Source organism: Balaenoptera acutorostrata, chromosome 1, assembly GCF_949987535.1.
Source record: "Balaenoptera acutorostrata chromosome 1, mBalAcu1.1, whole genome shotgun sequence".
Taxonomy (NCBI): domain Eukaryota; kingdom Metazoa; phylum Chordata; class Mammalia; order Artiodactyla; family Balaenopteridae; genus Balaenoptera; species Balaenoptera acutorostrata.
Window position 1 is genome coordinate 171,037,345 of NC_080064.1, and position 23,588 is coordinate 171,060,932.

General features: G+C 36.8%; 1 protein-coding gene across 4 annotated transcripts in view; it reads left to right on the forward strand.

The window, feature by feature from the left end:
• AKT3 (AKT serine/threonine kinase 3) overlaps positions 1-23,588 on the forward strand; it is a 392,608-nt gene that overhangs the window by 192,656 nt on the left and 176,364 nt on the right. The window lies entirely within an intron of this gene.

Sequence of the window (23,588 nt, forward strand, 5' to 3'; positions counted from 1 at the left end):
GATCTTTTCAACAACCCAATTGTTACTTTCATTGAATATTTCTATTCTCTATTTTGTGTGTTTCTGGTCTAATGTTTATTATTTTCTTCCTTCTGCTAACTGTAGGCTTAGTGTGTATGTATAAAGTTAGGTTGCTTATTTGAGGTCTTTGCTCTTTTTTAATGTAGGCATTTATAGCCAAAAAACTTCCATCTTAGTACCACTTTTGCTGCAACCCATAAGTTTTGGTATATTGTATTTTTGTTTTCATTTGTCTCAAGATTTTTTTATTTCTCTTTTGATTTCTTCTTGAATTCATTGGTTGTTCAATAGTATGTAATATGCACATATTTGCAGATTTTCCACTTTTCTTTCTGGTATTGATTTCTAGTTCTATTTCATTGTGGTCAAAAAAGATACTTGGTATGATTTCAGTCTTCTTAACTTTGTTAAGACTTGTTTTATGACCAAACATGTTATCTATCTTGGAGAGTGTGCACTTAAGAAGAATGTTTATTTTGCTGCTGTTGGGTGGAATGTTCTGTATATGTCTGTTAGAGCACTTTGATCTATATAGCATTGTTCAAGTTCTGTTTCCACATTGATCTTATGTCTGCATATTCTGTTATTAAAAGAGGGGTTTTGAAATCTCCTAATATTGTAATGCTGTCACTTCTCCAGTTTTGTTAGTGTTTGTTTCATATATTGCTGTCTTGTTGAGTTCATACATATTTATAGTTGTTATATCTCCCTGGTGAATTGACCATCTTATCGTTATATAATGTCATTCTTTGTCTCTTGTGACAGTTTTTGACATAAAGTCTATTTTGTCTGATATAAGTATGGTTACCCCTGCTCTATTTTATCATTTTTGAATATCTTTTTCCATTCTTGTACTTTAACCTATGTATGTCCTAATATCTAAATTGAGTCTCTTTAGACAACGTATCATGGGATCTTTGTTTATTCATTCAGCCACTCTGTATCTTTTTATTGAGTTAAATCCATTTACCTTTTTAAGGTAATTACTGATAGGGATTTGCCATTTTTTAAATTGTTTTCTGTTTGACTTGTTGCGGTTTTTTTTTTTTTTTTTTTGGTGCCTCTTTTCCTTTCCTGTCATCTTCCTTTGTGTTTCATTGATGTTTTGTATTAACATGCTTTGATTTCTTTCTCATTTTCTCTTGTGTATTTTTTATAGGTATTTTCTTTGTAGTTACCTTAGAGCTGATATAAAATATCTTAAAGTTGTAACAATCTTATTTAAAAATGTTAATAACTTCAGTTGCATACAGGCCTCTACTCTTTTACTTAAATCCTCATACTTTATGTTCTTGGTGTCATAATCACATCTTTTTATATTGAGTATCCATTAACATGTTTTTATATTTATAGTTTTTTAAATACTTTTGTCTTTTAACTTCTGTACGAGAATTAAGTGACTTACATACTATTGTTACAGTATTCCAATATTATGTATTTTTAATATCTGTTTGTGTTTCTGTCTAGTGTCCTTTTGTTTCAACGTGAAGGACTCCCTTCAGCATTTCTTGTAAGGCAGGTCTAGTAGTGATGAACTCCCTCAGCTTTTGTTTACCTGGGAAAGTCTTTATTTCTCCTTTATTTTTGAAGGAGAAAGTTTTGACAGTTATTTATTCTTGGTTGGCAGTTTTTGCCTTTAAACACTTTGAATATATCATTTCACTGCCTTCAGACCTGCAATGTTTCTGCTGAGAAATCCACTGATAGTCTTACAGAGACTCCCTTGTAGGTGATGAGTAGCTTTTCTCTTGCTTCTTTAAAGATTCTCTCTTTGTGTTTGACTTTTGACAATTTCATTATAATGTGTCTTAGTGTAGACTTTTTTTTTGGTTCATCCTAGTTGAATCTGGATGTCCCTTTCCTTTCCCATATTTGGGAAGTTTTCAGCTATTATTTTTCCAAATAAGCTTTCTGCCCCCTTTTCCCTTTCTTCTCCTTCTGGGACTCCCGTAGTGCGTTTAATGTCCATTTGATGGTACCTCATATGTCCCTTAGGCTTTCTTCACTCCTTTTCATTCTTTTTTCTTTTTGCTCCTTTACCTGGATAGTTTCAAATGACATGTTTTTGAGTTTGCTGATTCTTTCTTCTACTTGATCATGACTGCTGTTGAACCTGTCTGTTTAATTTTTCAATTCAGTTATTGTATTCTTAACCTCCAATTTAAAAATATATATTCTCTCTCTGGTGATATTCTCATATTCTTCAAGTATCATTGTACTGAGGTCATTGAGCATCTCTCTTACAGTTATTTTGAATTCTTTGTGAGATAATTGATATACCTCTTTGTCTGTAGGGTCTGGAGAATTACTTAATTCTCTTAATTGGGTCATGTTTCCCTGTTTCTTCATTTGTCTTGTAAGTTTGTGTTGGGATCTGCACACTTGTAAAAACAGCCACCTCTCCCATCTTTAGAAATTGGCTTAGTGCAGGGAATGACCTTTACCAGTCAGCCCAGCTACAGATTCTAGTGAACTCTTCAGCGTTGTCTGTGGATGTGACTTCTCTGGATTGGTGCATGTAAATCTCCAGTTAGAAAGACTTGCGGGTTTCTTTTTTCAGGAGCTCATAATCTCTTGCTCCTTCTAGTGCTTGTCTCCAGTACTGCAGATTCTCTGGAGCCACTGCAAGTCCCCTAGCTCTGTTTTGTTCTCAGCACCATCTAGGCTTCTAGATTATGCCAGGTCCCATCAGTGCTCCAAGTCAGATGAGACAGAACCCAGTCCCATGGGCAGTTCCCGAAAAACCAGAGTATTGGATGCACACTGAACTCTTCTCTTTATCCCCTGATGGAGAGGCTGCTTACTTGGGATACAGGAGTCTCTTAACTGATTTTTGGATTTCTCACAAAGGAAATTAATCTATGTATTGTTATTGAGTCAGTGTCTCTTTGGGGGGAAAGGAGGATCTAGGGCTTCCTATTCTGCCATTTTTCTGATGTCTCCAGAGCATTCTTCAGGTTATTTTTTTAAGGACTAAAGAAAATCTTTATTAGTATTTTAAATGAACTGCCTTAAACTTAAATTAATTTGGAAAACACTGATACATTTAAATATTTAGCATTACACTAGAGTACATACTGTTTATATTCACTTAAATACTTTGGTAGAGTTTTTTCTCTATTTGAAACAGTGAGCTTATTTGTAGCTATTTCATATTTTTATTGCTTTTGTGATTAGGATGTTTGTCATTATTTTTTCTTATTTCTTGGTCTGAAAGAAAGCTGTTGGTTTCTGTTTATTATGTAACTCAAAACATTTATTCTTTTGTTGACAGAGCATCTTCAGGCAACACTAGTTTTGTCTCTTCCGTTCTGATCATATTATCTATTATTTCTCTGTGTTTCTAAGCAATATTTAATAATTTTCATGATAGCAGGTATACTTTTTTCTCCTATTTTAATAAATGTACTTCAAAATATTCACTGTTAAATATGATTTTTATGTATACTTTATTATGTGATACAGGAACATTGACTTTATGAAACAAGTCATTTCCTTTTCTTATAGCTAATCACTTTGTCACCACCATGCCCCACTACACTCACACCCACAATTGCATGTTCACACATACACCCCCCCTTGTGTTATAGCTATATTTATCTACCTGTAGTTTACCAAATACTAATAGTGGGTTCTCACATCACCTGGAGCTCTTTCTGGCTTTTTTGCCCCTATGATTAGGAATACCTTCCTTTGTCTCTCTGTTCCTCACATTCTCTTCCTGTACCAGCTCATTGTACATTTCCATTTATAAATCACCTTTCTCTTTTGATCCCCATCCCAAACTTTGCATTGTTTTTCTTAGACACCACTGTACTCAACACATACTTGTTATATTTTACCTGTAACACCTTGTGATACTTATTCACAATACCAATAAGCTTCCCCTATCACTGTAAGTTCTCCCTACTCCATGCCTTATTTGAGCTTTAGCAGCACTCATATATTAGATATTTTAATTAAATACTTGTTTTCAGATAAATGATTAGCTTATGAAACTTGTTTAGTTTTTGTATAAATGGTATATACTTTAAGATGAATACGTTTTCATAGGGGTCTCTGTTCTGTTTTCTAAATTGACTGCATTTTCCAACATTACATAAGAATTAGAAAATTGGGTACCTTCTTTCAATTAGTGAGATACTTGGGCCCAATATTCTTTTGCATATATGTATATATACACACACACACACACACACACACACACACCCATATATACATATACCACACACACACATATGCATACATACACACACACACACCTCTGTGTTGTTCACTTATGGTGAATTAGGTAATTTAGGTCAGTAATCCACCTAAGAACTTACTAGAAAAGCTGGACAGAATTTTCACAAAAAGGGTTGGGGGGAAGTGACATCCAAGAGCCAATAAGGATGTGAAGAATTATGGGCCAAAACACTCTGGAAGAAAGAAACCCAGAAAAGTGAGCCCACTCTTTCTCTAGGGGTATCTGCCAATTCTAGAAGACATGTCTGAGATGTTAAGATTTGGAGTAACTGTCAGATCTGTGAATCAAATTTTGGAATCCAGGGCCTACCAAAAGGAGACATGGTAAATGACTATATTTTAGGTTGGCACTCTAAAGGACTATACCCTAGAATAAAATGTAAACTGGATATAGACTTACCTTTTAAAGATTGAAGTCTAGCATTAAATTATTTCATTCCTTAAATTTGGTTAACATAATCCACTTTTGCGAGTCACCTATGAGCCTGCTAAAAGCAAATCTCTAAAAGAAGATTATATCTTATTAGGCCTCAAACTATTTCCTTTTTCATGTACATTGTTCAATACTCATTTAAAAAAACAAGTATACAAATATTCAAGACAGTGTGGCCAAAACCACAAAAACAAAATAGACAACAGAGTAAGATTCATAGGGGCTCCAGATAATGGAGTTATCAGGCAGATTGAAATAAATATGTATTAGTATGTTCAAGGAAATAAAAGTTAAGGCTGAGAAATTCAGCATAGAGCTAGAAATTATAAAATAATGAATAAAACGAGAATTATAAAATTGAAAAATAAGATATTTAAAGTTCTTAGTGCTAGTGGGAGGTTTTAGTAATAAATTTAGCCTAGCATTAGGGAAAGTTAGTGAACTCAAAGATATGGTTCTAATAATATCCAGTTGAAAAATGAAAAGATAGAAGGGTAGAAAATAAAGATAAATAAGAGCGGAATGTAAGATAAAGGGAATGCAGTGAGATGGTCTTACATAACACACAATTGGAGTCTCAAAAAATAAGAGTGAAAGAATGGGGCAGAAAGTATTTGAAGAGACAATGGCTGAAAACTTTCTAAAATGGCTAAAAAGATATCAAATCACTTATTCAGGAAGTCCTATAAATCTTATGGAGAAAAAATAGAAGGAAAACCCACCTAGTTTCGTTAGACCTTTTTTTTTTTTTTTTAAATTTTATTTATTTATTTATTTATGGCTGTGTTGGGTCTTCCTTTCTTTGCGAGGGCTTTCTCTCTAGTTGTGGCAAGTGGGGGCCGCTCTTCATCGCAGTGCACGGGCCTCTCACTATCACGGCCTCTCCTGTTGTGGAGCACAGGCTTCAGATGCGCAGGCTCAGTAATTGTGGCTCACGGGCCCAGTTGCTCCGCGGCATGTGGGATCTCCCCACACCAGGGATCGAACCCGTGTCCCCTGCATTGGCAGGCAGATTCTCAACCACTGCGCCACCAGGGAAGCCCTCGTTAGACTTTTGAAAACAAAAGAAAGTGGGAAAATCATCAAAGCACATAGAGATAAAAGTTACTTTGCCTTCAGAGGAGCAACAATCAGATCAAGAGGTAAGAGATCAAGAGAAACCACTGACATGGAATGTATAGAATGGAACGATAGTTGGAGTTAATGTGCTGAAAGAAAATAAGTGCTAATGACCTAAAATCTTTTCCAGAAATAAAGGTAAAATGAAAGTATTTCAGTTGAATATTTTAATAATTTCACTCAAATATTGATAACAATTTAAGAGGTATGGCCAACATGGTGGAGAAGGGAGACGTTGAGCTCTACTCCTCCCACAGGCACATCAGAATTGCAACTGTTTACAGATGAGAACAACCTGAAGACTAGCAGGAGAGATTTTTCAAAACTAAAGATATAAAAATGGGTAAGAGGAGTGGAGACAGTTGCAGAGGTTCTCCCCAAAGGGTGAGAGGTCCAAGCCTTACATCAGGCTCCCCAGCCAGGAAGAGGAGCACCCAGAATGTTTGGCTTTGAAAGTGAGCAAGACTCACATACAGGAGAGCTGGAGGACTATAGGAAACAGACTTGCTCTTAAAGGGCTCATGTAAAATCTCCCAGTGCAGAGGCCACAGAGGCAGTAATTTGAAGAGAGCCTGAGTCAGACCCACTTGCTTGATGATCTTGAGCCTCCCAGAGAGGCAGAAGGCAACTATGACTCCCCCTAGGGATATAGATGCTGGAAGCAGCCATTTTGGAGAGCTCCTTCTACCAAAAGGACACTGGTGCTGGTAAGCACCATTTTGAAGTTTTCCCTCTAGATTATCAGCACTGGTAGCTTGCCCACCCATCAGCCAGGAAGCACCAGCATGGAACCCAACAGGTCCTGGCTCTGCCCACCAGCCCCAGGGCCCCACACACCAGTGGGTCTGGATCAGCCTTGGGAGCCCTCAGGCACCACAGTCAACCTACTAGTGGGCCAGCACCATCACTGGGACCTCCCAGAACCCACAAACAGCTGGCTTGGGACATGACCTAGCTATCCCACCAACCGGGTAGCACCAACCGGGTAGCACCCAAATACCCTGGGCCCTGCAGCTGGTGACCCCAGAACCTGGCCTTGACCACCAGCAGATAAGAACTAGCCTCAGCACCTCCTGGGCCATGAAACCTGCTGTATTGGGACCCAGCCCCACCAACTAGTAGGCTGGCAGCCTCTACATGTCAAGGCCTGTTATCCAGCCAACTTGGGGGTCAACACCCCCTACCACTGTGCCTATGGTGGTCAGCCCTGCCACAAGAGAAGGGCCCATACAGCCCACATGGAGGCACCATATAGCTCTGGTGACCAGAGGGAGGTGTGCTGCTAAGCCCCATATGATGACTCCTACATAAGGCCATTTCTCTAAATTGGGAAATGTAACCAACCTACCTAATACATAGAAATAAAAACAGAGAATTATGCAAAATGAGGTAACAGAGAAATATGTTCCAAACGAAGGAACAAGATAAAACCCCAGAAGAACTAAGTGAAGTAGAGGAAAGCAATTTACTGGATAAAGAGTTCAAGGTAATGATCATAATGATGCTCAACATACTCAGTAGAAGAATGGATGAACACAGTGAGAAGTTTAACAAAGAGAAAATGTAAAGAAGAACCAAAGAAAGCTGAAGAATACAATAGCTGAAATAAAAAATACACTAGAAGGAATCAATAGTAAATTAGATGATAGACGGAAAGATCAGTGAACTGGAAGACAGAGAGTAGTGGAAATCACACAGATGAACTGAAAAAAGAAAAAGGAATTAAAAAAAATAAAGTTAGTTTAAGAGACCTGGGGACAACATCAGGCATACTAACATTCACATTATGAGAGGTCCCAGAAGGAGAAGAGAGAGAGAAAGAGGAGAGAACTTATTTGAATAAATAATAGCTAAAAACTTCTTTAACCTGGAAAAGGAAACAGACATCTGGTCCAGGAGACATAGAGGCCAAAATAAAATGAACCTAAAGAGATTCATACCAATACATACTGTAATTAAAATGGCAAAATTTAAAGAAAGAGAATCTTGAAAGTAGCAAGGGAAAAGCAAGTAGTTATGTACAAGGGAACTTCCATAAGACTATGAGCTGACTTTTCAGTAGAAACTTTTACAGGCCTGAAGGGTGTGTCATGATATATTTAAAGTGATGAAAGGAAAAAATCCTACAATCAAGAATGCTCTACCTAGCAATGCTGTCATTCAGATTTGAAGGAGAGAGAAATAGTTTTATAGACAAAATCTAGAAGAATTTAGCAGCACCAAACCAGGTATATAAGAAATGTTAAAGGGACTTCCCTGAGTGGGAAATAAAAGACCACAGCTAGAAAATATGAAAATTACTAAAGGAAACATCTCATTGGTAACCAGGCAAATATATAATAATGATGGTACGTCAGTCACTTTTAAAGCTAGTAGAAAGGTTAAAAGACAAAAGTAGTAAAATCATTTATAGCTACAATAAGTAGTTAAGGGACACACAAAACAAAATGATGTAAAATATGTCTAAAACATTAAATGTGTGTGTGTGGGTGGATTGTTAGAATGTGTTTGAAGTTAAGTGATCATCAACTTAAAATGATCACATACAATGTTAATATAATGCAAATGTGATACTAAAGCTAGTCATCGTGTCACAAGGGAAGAGAACAAAAGAAGAAGAAAGGAACAAAAAAGAAGCACAAAAACAACCAGAAAGCAATAAATAAAATGCCAGTAAATACAAAATGCCAATATATAGAGTTTAAAGCAAAGACTGTAGCAAGAGACAAAGAAGGATATACATGATGATAAAGGGATCAAGAAGAATATATAAAAATTGTAAATATATATGCACCCAACATAGGAGCACCTAAATACATAAAGCAAATATTAAAGGGAGATATTGACAATAACACAATAATAGGGGACTTTTAACATCTCACTTACATCAAAGGACAGATCATCCAAACAGAAAAATCAGTAAGGCAATACTGGCCTTAAATTTCACATTAGACCAGATAATACACACACACACACACACACACACACACATAGAGCGAGAGAGAGGATATTCCATCTAAACCCAGCAGAATACATATTCTTTTCAAGTGCACATGAAAGACTCTCCAGGATATATCACATGCTAGGCCACAAAACAAGTCTCAACAAATTTAAGAGGATTGAAATTATATCAAGCATCTTTTCCGACTGTGAAGGTATGAGACTAGAAATCACCTACATGGACACATGGCAGCTAAACAATATGTTACTAAACAATCAGTGGGTCACTAAAGAAATCATAGAGGAAATAAAAATATTTTGAGACAAATGAAAATGGAAACACGATTCAAAATCAGTGGGATACAGCAAAAGCAGCTCTAAGAGGGAAGCTTATAATAATACATGCCTACCTCAGGAAACAAGAAAAATCTCAAATAAGCACCCTCACCTTTCACCTAAGAAAACTAGGAATAGAAGAATAAAGAATAAACAAAACCCTGAGTTAGTAGAAAGAAACAAATAATAAAGACCAGAGTAGAAATGAATAAAATAGAGACTGAAAAAATAATAGAAAATATCAATGAAACTAAAAGCTGGTTCTTTGAAAAAGTAAACAAAATTGAAATTCCTTTAGACAGACTCATCAAGAAAAAGAGAAAAGAGCCAAAATGAATAAAATCTGAAATGAAAGAGGAGACATTACAACCAAAACCACAGTAAAGAAAGGATCATAAAAGAATACTGTGAACAATTATACACCAGTAAAATGGACAACCTAGAAGTAATGGATAAATTACTAGAAATGTACAATCTCCCAAAACTGAATGAGGAAGAAATAGAGTATATGAACAGACCAGTTACCAGTAATTGAAATTGAATCAGTTATAAAACAAAACAAAACATTCCAACAAACAAAAGTTCAGGCCAGACAGCTTTTCAGGTGAATTCTACCAAACATTTAAAGAAGAGCTAATACCTATCCTTGTTAAGCTATTCTAAAAAAATTAAAGAGGAAGAAATGCTTAAATAAATGGTGTTGGGAAAACTGGCTGCTTCATGCAAACGAATGAAACTGAACTACTTTCTTAAACTATATACAAAATAATATTAAAATGAATTCAAGACTTAAACGTGAGACCTGAAAGCACAAAACTCCTAAAAGAAAACATAGTCAATATGCTCTTTTTTTAAAAAAAATTAATTAATTAATTAATTTATATTTGGCTGCATTGGGTCTTCGTTGCTGCACGTGGGCTTCCTCCAGCTGTGGCGAGCAGGGGCTACTCTTCATTGCGGTGTGTGGGCCTCTCACTGCGGCGGCCTCTCCCATTGCAGAGCATGGGCTCCAGGTGCACGTGCCTCAGTAGTTGTGGCACGCGGGCCCAGCAGCTGTGGCTCGCAGGCTCCAGAGCGCAGGCTCAGCAGCTGTGGCGCACGGGCCTAGTTGCTCCATGGCATGTGGGATCCTCCCGGACCAGGGCTCGAACCTGTGTCCCCTGCCTTGTCAGGCGGACTCCCAACCACTGCTCCACCAGGGAAGCCCTCAATATGCTCTTTGACATCAGTCTTAGCAATATTTTTTTGATAGGTCTTCCCAGGCAAGAAAAACAAAAGCAGAAATAAACAAATGAGAATATATCAGACAAAAGCTTCTACACAGTGAAGAGAACCATTAACAAAACAAAAAGGCAACTTACTAAATGGGAGAAGGTATTTGCAAATGATATATCCAATAAGAGGTTAATATTCAAAATACATAAAGAACTCTCACACCGTTCAATATCAGGAAAACAATCTGAATAAAAAATAAGCATAGGATCTGAATAGACATTTTTCCAAGGAAGACATACAGATGGCCAGCAGACCCATGAAAAGATGCTCAAAATCACTAACTACCAGGAAAATGGAAATCAAAACCACAATGAGATATCATCTCACACCTGTTAGAATGGAAATTATCAGAAAGATAAGAAATAACAAGTGCTGATGAGGATGTGGGGGAAAGGGAACCCTTGTACACTGTTGGCAGGAATGTAAATTGGTGCAGCCACTATGGAAAACAGTATGGAGGGTCCTCAAAAATTAAAAATAGTACTACCATCCAATCTAGCAAGTTTACTTCTGGTTATTTTTCTGAAGAAAATGGAAACACTAATTTGAAAAGATGTATGCACCCTTGTGTTCATTGCATTATTATTTAAAGTAGCCAAGCTATGGAAGCAACCTTAGTGTCCATCCATAGATGAATGGATAAAGAAGATGTGGTATGCATATACAATGGAAAAAAGAATGAAGTCTTGCCATGACAACATGGATGAACCTAAAAGAGTATTATACTAAGTGAAGTAAGGCAGACAAATACCATATGATTTCAGTTATATGTGGAATCTATAAAACAGAACAGAAACACTCATAGATATGGAGAACAAACAGGTGGTGGCCAGATAGGGAGGATGCAAAGGAAAAAAAAAAGGTACCTATGTGATGTAATGAATGCTAATTAGCTTTACTGAGGTATTCAGTTCACAATGCATATTTATATTTTTAAAGGAATTTTAAAGTGCAGAGCAGAGAAAAGATTACTGATACAGTTTGTTACCAGCAGGCCTGCTGTAAAGGAAATCCTTCTTCAGACAGAATTAAAATCATTCCAAATAGGAGGGAAGATGTAAGAATAAATGAAAAAATTAAAATAGTAAATAAGTTGATAAAGCCAAATGAGTAGTGATCTTATGAACAATAATAATATATTTTGTGGTTTGATTATATAAAGAATAAAACAAATCTGAAATAATAGCGTAAATTGAGGTCGACGGGAAAATGGAGTTCATTTCTAGAGACATCACCGTGTTTTCTGGGAAGAGTTAGAAGTATTGATGTATTAGACTTTGCTAAGTCAGGGATGAATGTTATAATTTCAAGGATAACTTCTAAAAGAAAAGTAAGGGTATGATGATCACCAAGATAATATGAAGAGAAATAGAATCATAAAAAATTAATGAATCTGTTTTACATTATATAAGTGAACTCTGTGTAAGTTAAGAGTGTATTTTAAAATAATGCAGAATAAGATGGCTGAAAACTCTGAAGGAAAACTAAACTGGAATTCTGAAAAAAGTGTAAAATAATAAAACAAAACCAGAAAGGCAAAGAGGAAAATAAGAAGAGGAAACAAGCAGAAAAAAATAAAATAGGGCTTCCCTGGTGGCGCAGTGGTTGAGAGTCTGCCTGCTAATGCAGGAGACGCGGGTTCGAGCCCTGGTCTGGGAAGATCCCACATGCCGCGGAGCGGCTGGGCCCGTGAGCCACAGCTGCTGAGCCTGCGCGTCTGGAGCCTGTGCCCTGCAATGGGAGGGGCCGCGATAGTGAAAGGCCCGTGCACCGCGATGAAGAGCGGTCCCCGCACCGCGATGAAGAGTGGCCCCCACTTGCCGCAACTAGAGAAAGCCCTCGCACGAACCGAAGACCCAGCACAGCCAAAAATAAATAAATTAATTAATTAAATAAATAAATTTAAAAAAAAAATAAAAATAAAAAAAAAAATAAAATAGTGGACTCTTGTGCAACCATATAAATAATTGTATCAAATATTAATGTATTTAACACTGCAGTTAAAAGGCAGAGAATTTCAGAATTGATGAAAATGCAAGGTTTACTTAAATACTCTCTGTAAGAGATGTACTTTAAATATAAAGAGAGCTAGGTTGTATCATGCATTCATTAAGCATAAAAAGGAGATTTGCTATATTATATGAGATTTCAAAATAAAATATTACTAGAAACTAGTAAGACAGCTATGATAAAAGGGTTGATTGATCTGGATGATATACAATTATTAATATGTATGCATACAATAATGATTAAAAAAAGAACAGACAATCCCACAATCATATTTGGAAATTAAAAAAATTTTTTCAATAGGAGCAACTAGACAAAAAATCAACAAAGACACAGAATTATACTACCACCATGATGTAATTGATATTTACAGACTACTACACCCAAAATTGTCAGAATAAACAGTTTTCAAATGCATATGGTTAATTCACCAGGATTAATTGTATCCTGGTTTATAATCCTGGATTATAAAATGATTAATCAGAAATCAAGTGTATAAGAAAACCAGAAAAGCTGCAGGTGTTTGGAAATTGAATAACATACCTCTTAGTAATCACTGAGTCAAAAACAAAATTCAAAAGAGCCATTACAAATTACAGCTGATCTTTGAACAATATGGGTTCGAACGGCACTATTCCACTTATATGTGGATATTTTTTCAATAAATACGTACTCCAGTGCTACACAATGCTTAGTTGGTTGAATCTGAGGATGCAGAACCACAGATACTGGCGGGTTCAATACGGCAGAGTAGGAGGACGTGGAGTTCTCGTCTCCTCACAACTAGGGGACCTACCAGGCGCTGGTGGGGGAGCTCGCACACCTGAGGGGATGGGAGGAACCCCCGAGCGATCGGGTAGGACGTTGGGGGAGGGAGTGGGGAGGAGAAGTGGAGGCCAGACAGGACTGGTGCCCCTGAGGGGTGGCTGGGGGAGGGGAAGAGTTCCCACGCCTGGAGGGGCCCACTCACAGAGAGAGGATCAACAGGTACAGGGAGAGACTCTCAAGGGATCAGAGGATTGGAAGGGAACACAGCCAGTGTTTCCCCTGCCCACTCGGGCCTATGGAGTCTGCTGAGGTCCAGGGCTTGATCTTCTGCCCTCTGAGGGCCCCTCTGGCTGCATGGGTCCTGGGGGCGTGGGAGGGAGAGGGAGGAAAAGTAGAGGCTAGATGGGGACTGGTGCCCCTGAGGGGCAGCTGGAGGAGGTGAGGGGTTCCCACTCGGGAGGGGCCTACCCATGGTGAGGAGATAAGCGGGAATGGAGGGAGACCTTCTTGGGATCGGAGGATGAGAAGGGAACACAGCCAGCATTTCCCCCACCCACTCAGGCCCAGGGAGCCTGGTGAGGTCCAGCACCTGATCCTCTGCCCTCCAAGGCCCCCTCCAGCCACGTGGGGCCTGGGGGCATGGGAGGGAGGAAAAGTAGAGGCAAGAAGGGACTGGTGCCCCTGAGGGACAGCTGGGGGAGGGACCACCCTGAGGCCCCTCTGGGGGCCTAGGCCCCGCCCCACCACCGTCCCCCCCAGGGCCTCTTCTGCCCGCCTAAGCCTAGGCCCTGCCCCTGCCTAGCCCCGCCCCCCACAGCCAAGCCTTTTTTTTTTTAAACAGCATGAGCAAGTGGGTTTTATTCCAGAAATGCAACATTGATTTAATATTAAGACTCAATTAAGTTAAATATACCACATCAATAGAATAAAGGACAAAAACCACATTATCATCTCAGTAGCTGCATAAAAAGCATTGGGCAAAATTCAACATCTCTTCATGATAAAAACACTCAAACTAGAAACAGAAAGAAACATCTTCAACCTGATATAAGACATCTACGAAAAACCCACATCTAACACCATACTTAATGGTGAAAGGCAGTGATGCTTCCCCCTAAAATCAGGAACAATGCAAGAATGTCATCTCTCACCACTTCTTTTCTACATTGTTCTGGACAGGGCTATTAGGCAAGGGAAAGAAATAAAATGAATCTACATTGGAAAAGAAGTAAAACTTTTCTATTTGCAGACAACATAATCCTGTGTGAAGAAAATCCTAAAGAACCCCTGCCCCCCACACAAAACTATTAGACCTAATACAGGGGCTCAACAAGGTTACAATACAAGATCATATACAAAAATCAATTGTATTTCTATACACTTACAATGAATAATTCAAAAATGAAATTAAGAAAACAGTTCCATTTACAATAGCATCAAAAGGATAATATACTTAGGAATAAATTTAACAAATGACATACAAGACTTGTACACTGTAAACTACACAAAACATTGTTGAGTGATCTAAATCTAAGAAGATCTAAATAAGTGGAAAGGCACCTCACATTCACGGATTGGAAGACTTAGTGTTAAGATGGCAATACTCCCCTAGTAGACCTACTGATACAATAAAATCCCTATCAAAATTTGAACAGCTCTTTCCCCCCAGAAATTAACAATCTGACCCTAGAATTCTATCAATAACAAATAAAAGGGTCCCAGAATGGACGGAACAGTCTTGAAAAAGAACAAAGTTCAAGTACTCACACTTCCCAATTTCAAAACCCACTACAAAGCTACTATAGTCAAGACAGTATTGTACTGACATAAGGATAGTATGTAGCCAGATAATGGAATAGAATGAAGAGTCCAGAAACAAACCCATATCTCTGTGGTCAGTTGATTATTGTCAGGGGTGCCAAGGCCATTCAATGGCAAAGAATAATGTTTCAACAAATGGTCTTGGGATAACTGGATGTTCACATGCAAAAGAATGAATTTAGACCTATACCTCACACTGTATACAACAATTAACTAAAAATTGATCAAAAACCTAAATGTAAGAGCTAAAACTATAAAACACTCAGAAGAAAACATAGATGTAAATGTTAATAATCTTGGATTAGGCAATGATTTCCTAGGTATGATACAAAAAGCACAGCAAGAGAAGAAACAAAAATAGGTAATTTGGAATCATCAAAATTAAAACTTTTATCCTTTAAAGGACACTATCAAGAAAGTGAAAAGACAACCCATAGTATGGGAGAAAATGTTTGCAAATCATATACGTCATAAGGGACTTGTATCCAGAATGTACAAAGAAATCTTACAACTCAATACAAAAGACAAATCACACATTTAAAAAATGGGCAAAGGATTTGAATAGAAATTTCTCCAAAGAAGATATACAAATAGCCCATGAGCACATGAGAAGGTGCTCAACATCATTAGCTTCAGGAAAACAAAAATCAAAGTCACAATGAGATACCACTTCACACGCACTGGGATAGCTACAATAAAACAGACAGATAATAACAAGTGTGGAGAAATTAGAAGCCTCATACAGTGCTGGTTGGAGTGTAAAATGGTACAGCTGCTTTGGAGAACAATATGGCAGGTCCTCAAAAGTTAAATATAGAGTTACCATATGACCCAGCAATTCCTCTCCTAGGTATATACCACATAGAAATAAAAACTTATGTATACTCAAAAAAACTTGTATATGATGTTCATAGTAGCATTATTCATAATTGCCAAAAAGTACAAACAATAGAAATATCCATGAACTGACAACTGGATAAATAAATATGGTACATTTTTACAATGGAATGTTATTCAAAAATAATAAGAAATGAAGTACATCATGGATGAGCCTTAAAAACATTTTGTTAAATCACAAGAAGCCAGGCGTAAAGAACAATATATTGTATGATTCCATTTATGTGAAATGCTCAGAACAGGCAGACAGACAGAAAGTACATTGGTAGATGCCTAGGGTTAGGGTTTTTCGTTGGGGTGATTAAAATGTTCTTAAGTGTGCTTAAGTTGTGATGATGGTTGCACAATTTTGTGGACATACTAGATATCACTGAGTTGTTCACATTAAAGGAGTACTCTGTGTGATATGTTAATTATATTCCAATAAGGCTGTTAAAATTGATATAAGTAAATAAATTAATTAAATAACATTTCAGTCCATGTCACATATTCCAGTAATACCAAAGCCTCTCTGGAAATGACTGCTGTGATGCATGGATTGTGGTATCTTGGCTCCCAGGGCGGAGGTTGGGCCTGAGCTCCTGTGGTGGGAGCGCTGAGTCCAAACAGCTGGACTAACAGAGAACCTCAGACCCCAGGGAATCTTAATCAGAGCGAGGTCTCCTGGAGGTCCTCATCTCAGCACCAAGACCCAGCTCTACCCAACTGTCTGCAAACTCCAGTGCTGGATGCCGCAAGCCAAACAGCCAGTAAGACAGGAACACAGCCCCACCCATCAAAAAAAGAAAAGAGATGACAAAAACCTGTTACAGATGGAGGAGCAAGGTAAAAACCTACAAGACCAAATAAAAGAAGAGGAAATAGGCAACCTACCTGAAAAAGAATACAGAGTAATGATAGTAAAGATGATCCAAAGTCACAGAAATAGAATGGAGGCATGGATCAAGAAAATACAAGAGATGGTTAACAAAGACCTAGTAGAACTAAAAACCAAACAAACAGTGAATAACAACACAATAAATGAAATGAAAAATACACTAGAAGGAATCAATAGCAGAATAACTGAGACAGAAGAATGGATAAATGAGCTGGAAGATAGAATGGTGGAAATAACCACTAAGGAGCAGAATAAAGAATGAAAAGAACTAAGGACAGTCTCAGAGACCTCTGGGACAATATTAAATGCAACAACATAACAAATTATAGTGGTCCCAAAAGAAGAATAGAAAGAGAAAGGGTCTGAGAAAATATCTGAAGAAATTATAGTTGAAAACTTCCCTAACGTGGGAAAGGAAATAGCCACCCAAGTCCAGGAAGCACAGAGTCCCATATAGGATAAACCTTAGGAGAAACACACCAAGACACATATTAATCAAACTAACAACAATTAAATTCAAAGAAAAAAAATTAAAAACAGCAAGGGAAAAGCAACAAATAAAATACAAGGGAATCTCTATAAGGTTATCAGCTGATTTTTCAGCAGAAACTGCAGGTCAGAAGGCAGTGGCAGGATATATTTAAAGTGATGACAGGGAAAAACCTACAAGCAAGATTACTCTACCCAGCAAGGATCTCATTCAGATTTGATGGAGAAATCAAAAGCTTTACAGACAAACAAAAGCTAAGAGAATTCAGCACCACCAAACCAGCTTTACAACAAATGCTAAAGGAACTTCTCTAGGTGTGCAACACAAGAGAAGAAAAAGACCCACAAAAACAAACCCCAAACAATTAAGAAAATGGTAATAGGAACATACATTTCAATAATTGCCTTGAATGTAAATGGATTAAATGCTCCAAGCCAAAGATACAGACTGGCTGAATGGATACAAAAACAGGACCCATATATGCTGTCTTCAAGAGATCCACTTCAAACCTAGGGATACATACAGACTGAAAGTGAGGAGATGGAAAAAGCTATTCCATGCAAATGGAAATCAAAAGAAAGCTGGAGTAGCAATACTCGTATCAGATAAAATAGACTTTAAAATAAAGACTTGTTACAAGAGACAAGGAAGGACACTACATAATGATCAAGGGATCAATCCAAGAAGAAAACATAATAATTATAAATATTTATGCACCCAACATAAGAGCACCTCAGTACATAAGGCAAATGCTAACAACCATAAAAGGGGAAATCAACAGTAACACAATAATAGTGGTGGACTTTAATACCCTATGTGCACCAATGGACAGATCATCCAGACAGAAAATAAATAAGGAAACAGAAGCTTTAAATAACACAATAGACCACATAGATTTAATTGATATTTATAGGACATTCCACCCGAAAGCAGTAGAATACACTTTCTTAAGCACACAAGGAACATTCAACAAGATAGATCACATCTTGTGTCACAAATCAAGCCTCAGAAAATGTAAGGAAATTGAAATCGTATCAAGTATCTTTTTTGACCACAACACTATGAGATTAGAAATCAGAGGAAAAAAGCTGTAAAAAACACAAACACATGGAGGCTAAACAGTGTGCTGCTAAAAAACCAAGAGATCACTGAAGAAATCAAAGAGGAACGAAAAAAAAACACATAGAAACAAATGACAACAAAAACACAATGACCCAAAACTGTGTTTCCAAAACACAGGAAAAGCAGTTCTAAGAGGGAAGTTTATAGCAATTGAATCTCACCTCAAGGAACAAGAATAATCTCACATAAACAGTCTAACCTTACACCTAAAGCAACTAGAGAAAGAAGAACAAAGGAAACCCAAAGTTAGCATAGGGAAAGAAATCATAAAGATCAGAGCAGAAATAAATGAAATAGAAACGAAGAAAACAATAGCAAAGATCAATAAAAACAAAAGTTGGTTCTTTCAGAAGATAAACAAAATTGCTAAACCTTTTGCCAGACTCATCAAGAAAAAAAGGGAGAGGACTCAATAAAGTTAGAAATGAAAAAGCAGAAATTACAACTGACACCACAGAAATACAAAGGATCATGAGACTAATACAAGCAACTCTGTGCAAATAAAATGGACAACCTGGAAGAAATGGACAAATTCTTGGAAAGGTGCAATCTTCCAAGACTGAACCGGGAAGAAATAGAAAATATAAACAGACCAATCATAGGTACTGAAATTGAAACTGTGATTGAAAATCTTCCAACAAACAAAAGTCTAGGACCAGATCACTTCACTGGCGACTTCTATCAAATATTTAGAGAAGAACTAACACCTATACTTCTCAAACTCTTCCAAAAAATTGCAGAGGGAGCATCACTCCCAAACTCGTTCAACGAGACCACCATCACCCTGATACCAAAACCAAAGATATCAGGGGAAAAAAAATTACAGACGACTATCACTGATGAGCATAGATGCAAAAAGGTGCTTAGAGGGAAATGTATCACCTCTACAAAGGTGCTTGTATTTGAAAAGAAGAAAGTTCTCTAGTCATTAAGTTTCCATCTTAAGAAAGTAGAAGAGTAGACTAAATTAATCCCAGAGCAATCTGAAAGAAAGAAACAATAGAGAGTAGAATTCAATTAAATAGAAAGCAGAAAAATAATAGGGAATAATCCATAAACAAAAGTTAGTTCTTTGAAAATACTTAATAGAATAAAAAAATGTCTTGGAAGATTGTTAGGAAAAAATAGAAAAAAGAGGGAAGACACAAATTACTGATACTGACCCCTAGAAAACATTGGCACACTTGAACAGCTCAATATCAATGAACAGTATTGAGTTTGAGTAAAATAATTTTCCTGAAGAAAAACTCCAATTCCAGATGGCTTCACTGTTTACTTCTGTCAAATATTTGAAGAGGAAATATTACCAAGCCTACACAATTAATTACGTAAAATAATGGAGGTGGGAACCCTTCCCTTCTCATTTTATAAGGCTGGTGTCACCCTCATTCCAAAAAATGGTCAGTGCTATCATAAGAAGAGAGAACTATATCAACAAAATATTAGCAAACCAAATCCAACAACACATTAAAAGATCATACACCGTAACCATTTGGGATTCATCCCAAGTTCACAAGGATGATTCAACATACACAAATCAGTCAATGTGGTACACCACATAAACAAAAGCCAAAAACCACATGAGCATCTCAATAGATGCAGAAAAAGCATTTGACAAAATTCAACATGTATTCATGATTAAAACTCTTACAAAAGTGGGTATAGAGGGAACATATCTCAAGATAATAAAAGTTATTCATGACAGACCTACAGCCAATATAATAGAGGTGAAAAGCTGAAAGCTTTCCTGCTAAAATCTGGAGCAAGACAAGGATACCCACTCTCACCTCTTCTATTCAACATAGTATTGGAAGTCCTAACCACGGCAGTCAAACAAGAAGAAGAAATTAAAGGTATCCAAACTGGAAGGGAAGAGGTCAAATTGTTATTATATGCAGATGATAATATACTATATTACAAAACCCTAAAGACTTCACATAAAAACTACTAGAAATGATAAACAAATCCAACAAGGTAGCAGGATACAAGATTAACATACAGAAATTGGTTGCATTTCTTTTCACCAATGATGAACTATCAGGGAATGTAAAAAAACAATACCTTTAAAAATTGCACCCCCCAAAATAAAATACTTATGAATAAATTTGATCAAGGAGGTGAAAGACTTATACACTGAAAACTACAAAACATTAATAAAGGAAATTGAAGATAATTCAAAGAAATAGAAAGATATCCCATGCTCTTGGATTGGAAGAATTAATATTGTTAAAATGGCTATACTATCCAAAGCAATCTACAGATTTAATGCAATCCCTATCAAATTACCCATGACATTTTTCACAGAACTAGGACAAATAATCCTAAAATTCATATGGAACCATAAAAGACCCAGAATGACCAAAACAATCCTGAAGAAAAAGAACAAAGCAGGAGGCATAACCCTCCCAGACTTCAGACAATACTACAAAGCTACAATTATCAAAACAGTGTGGTATTGGCATAAAATCAGACATATGGATCAATGGAACAGTACAGAGAGCCCAGAAATAAACCCACACACCAATTGTCAATTAATCTTCAACAAAGGGGGCAAGAATATACAACAGGGAAAAGACAGTCTCTTCAGCAAGTGGTGTTGTGAAAGTTGGCCAGGCACATATAAATCAATGAAATTAGAACACAGCCTCTCACCATACACAAAAATAAACTCAAAATGGCTTAAAGACTTAAACATAAGAAATGACACCATAAAACTCCTAGGAGAGATCATAGGCTAAACATTCTCTGACATAAATCTTAACATTGTTTTCTTAGGTCAGTCTCCTAAGGCAATAGAAATAAAAACAAAAATAAACAAATGAGACCTAATCAAACTTACAAGCTTTTGCATAGCATAGGAAATGATAAACAAAATGAAAAGACAACCTACAAGAATGGGAGAAAATATTTGCAAATATTGCAACCAACAAGAGCTTAATTTCCAAAATATACAAATAGCTCATAACAACAACAAAACAAACAGCCTAGTCAAATAATGGGCAGAAGACGCAAATAGACATTTCTCCAAAGAACAAATATAGATGACCAATAGGCATGTGAAAAGATGCTCAACATTGCTAATTATTAGAGAAATGCAAATCAAAACTACAATGAGGTACCACCTCACACCAGTCAGAATGTCCATCATTAAAAAGTTACAAATAACAAATGCTGGAGAGGGTGTGGAGGAAAGGGAACCCTCCTACATTGTTGGTGGGAATGTAAGTTGGTGCAGCCACTGTGGAAAACGGCATGAAGGTATCTCAGAAATCTAAAAACAGAATTAGCATATGATCCAGCAATCCCACTCCTGGACATATATTCATACAAAAGTATAATTCAGAAAGCCATGTGCCCCTATGTTCATAGCAGCTCTATTCACAATAGCTAAGACATAGAAACAACCTAACTGTCCATCGACAGATGAATGAATAAAGATGTGGTACATATATACAATGGAATACTACTCAGCCATGAAAAAGAACGAAATAATGCCATTTGCAGCAACATGGATGCAACTAGAGACTATCATACTAAGTGAAGTAAGTCAGAAAGAGAAAGACAAAATATGATATCGCTTATATGTGGAATCTAAAATATGACACAAATGAACCTATCTATGAAACAAAAACAGAATCTTAGACCTAGAGAACAGACTGGTGGTTGCCAAGGGGGAGGGAGTTGGGGGAGCGATAGAATGGCAGGTTGGGGTTAGCAGATGTCAGCTTTTATATATAGAATGGAGAAACAACAAAGTCCTACTATATAGCACAGGGAACTATGTTCAATATCCTATCATAAACCATAATGGAAAAGAATACTTTAAAAAAAAGCATGTATTGGGGCTTCCCTGGTGGCGCAGTGGTTGAGAGTCTGCCTGCTAATGCAGGCGACACGGGTTCGAGCCCTGGTCTGGGAAGATCCCACATGCCGCGGAGCAACTAGGCCCGTGAGCCACAATTACTGAGCCTGCGCGTCTGGAGCCTGTGCTCCGCAACAAGAGAGGCCACGACAGTGAGAGGCCCGCGCACCGCGATGAAGAGTGGCCCCAGCTTGCCACAACTAGAGAAAGCCCTTGCACAGAAACAAAGACCCAACACAGCCAAAAATAAATAAATTAATTTAAAAAAAAAAAAAAAGCATGTATATATATTTAACTGTATTACTTTGCTGTACAGCAAACTTAGCATTGTAAATCAACTATAGTTCACTAAAAATATTGATTTAAAAACAAGAAAGAAGTAGCCCAATATACTTGTGACTATAGTCAATGCAAAATTTCTTAACAAAAGTTTGAGAAATCAAATTAAAAAAATATGCAAGAAAAAGGTGAATACATTATGACTAAATGGAGTTTATACTAGAATTCAGTTGTATTAACATCTGAAAATCATTCAACTAATTTCACTGTATTAATAGGATAAAAGAAAACTACCTGGTCATTTCAACAGGTGCAGAAGAAGCATTTGAAAAAATTCAACACTCCTTCATAACAAAAACACTCAGCTGGCTAGGAATGCAAGGGAACTTACTCAACTTGATTAAGGGTATCTACAAACTACAGCTTACATAATACTCAAAGGTAAAAGGCTTGATATTTTCTCTCTTAACATCTGGAACAAAGTAAGAATGTCTGCTCTCACCACTTTTATTTAACATTGTACTGATGGTCTGTTCTAGTGCATTATAAGGCAAGAAAAAGAAATAAAAGGAAACACACTGGAAAGGAAGACGTAAATTGCTCTTGTTTGTAGACAGTATGGTAGTATTTGTAGAAAATCCAGAAAAATAAAAGCTGTTAGAAATAGTAAATGAATTTATTAAGGCTATAGAATAAAAGGTCAACATAGAAAAAGCAATTGTATTTCTAAATACAAGCAAGAAAAATTAGAAAATGAAAAAAAAATTTAAACTTCCATAAAAGCATAAAAGAATACTTAGAAATAAATTCAATTAAAGATTTACAAGATGTTTTCACAGAAAATTACAAAACACTGCATTGGAAAATTGAAGACCTAAATAAATGGAGAGCTATACCATGTTCATGGATTGGAAGACTTAATTTATTAAGATGGCAATTTCCTCCAGATGGACCTACAGATTTAATGCAATTCCAACAGACTTTGTCTTAAGAAATCTGCAAACTGATTTTATTTATATGGAAATAAATGATCCTTTATCTGATAGCACAAGTGTCAAAAAGTAAAAGCTTCCTACTACTGCTCCTGAGACTTATT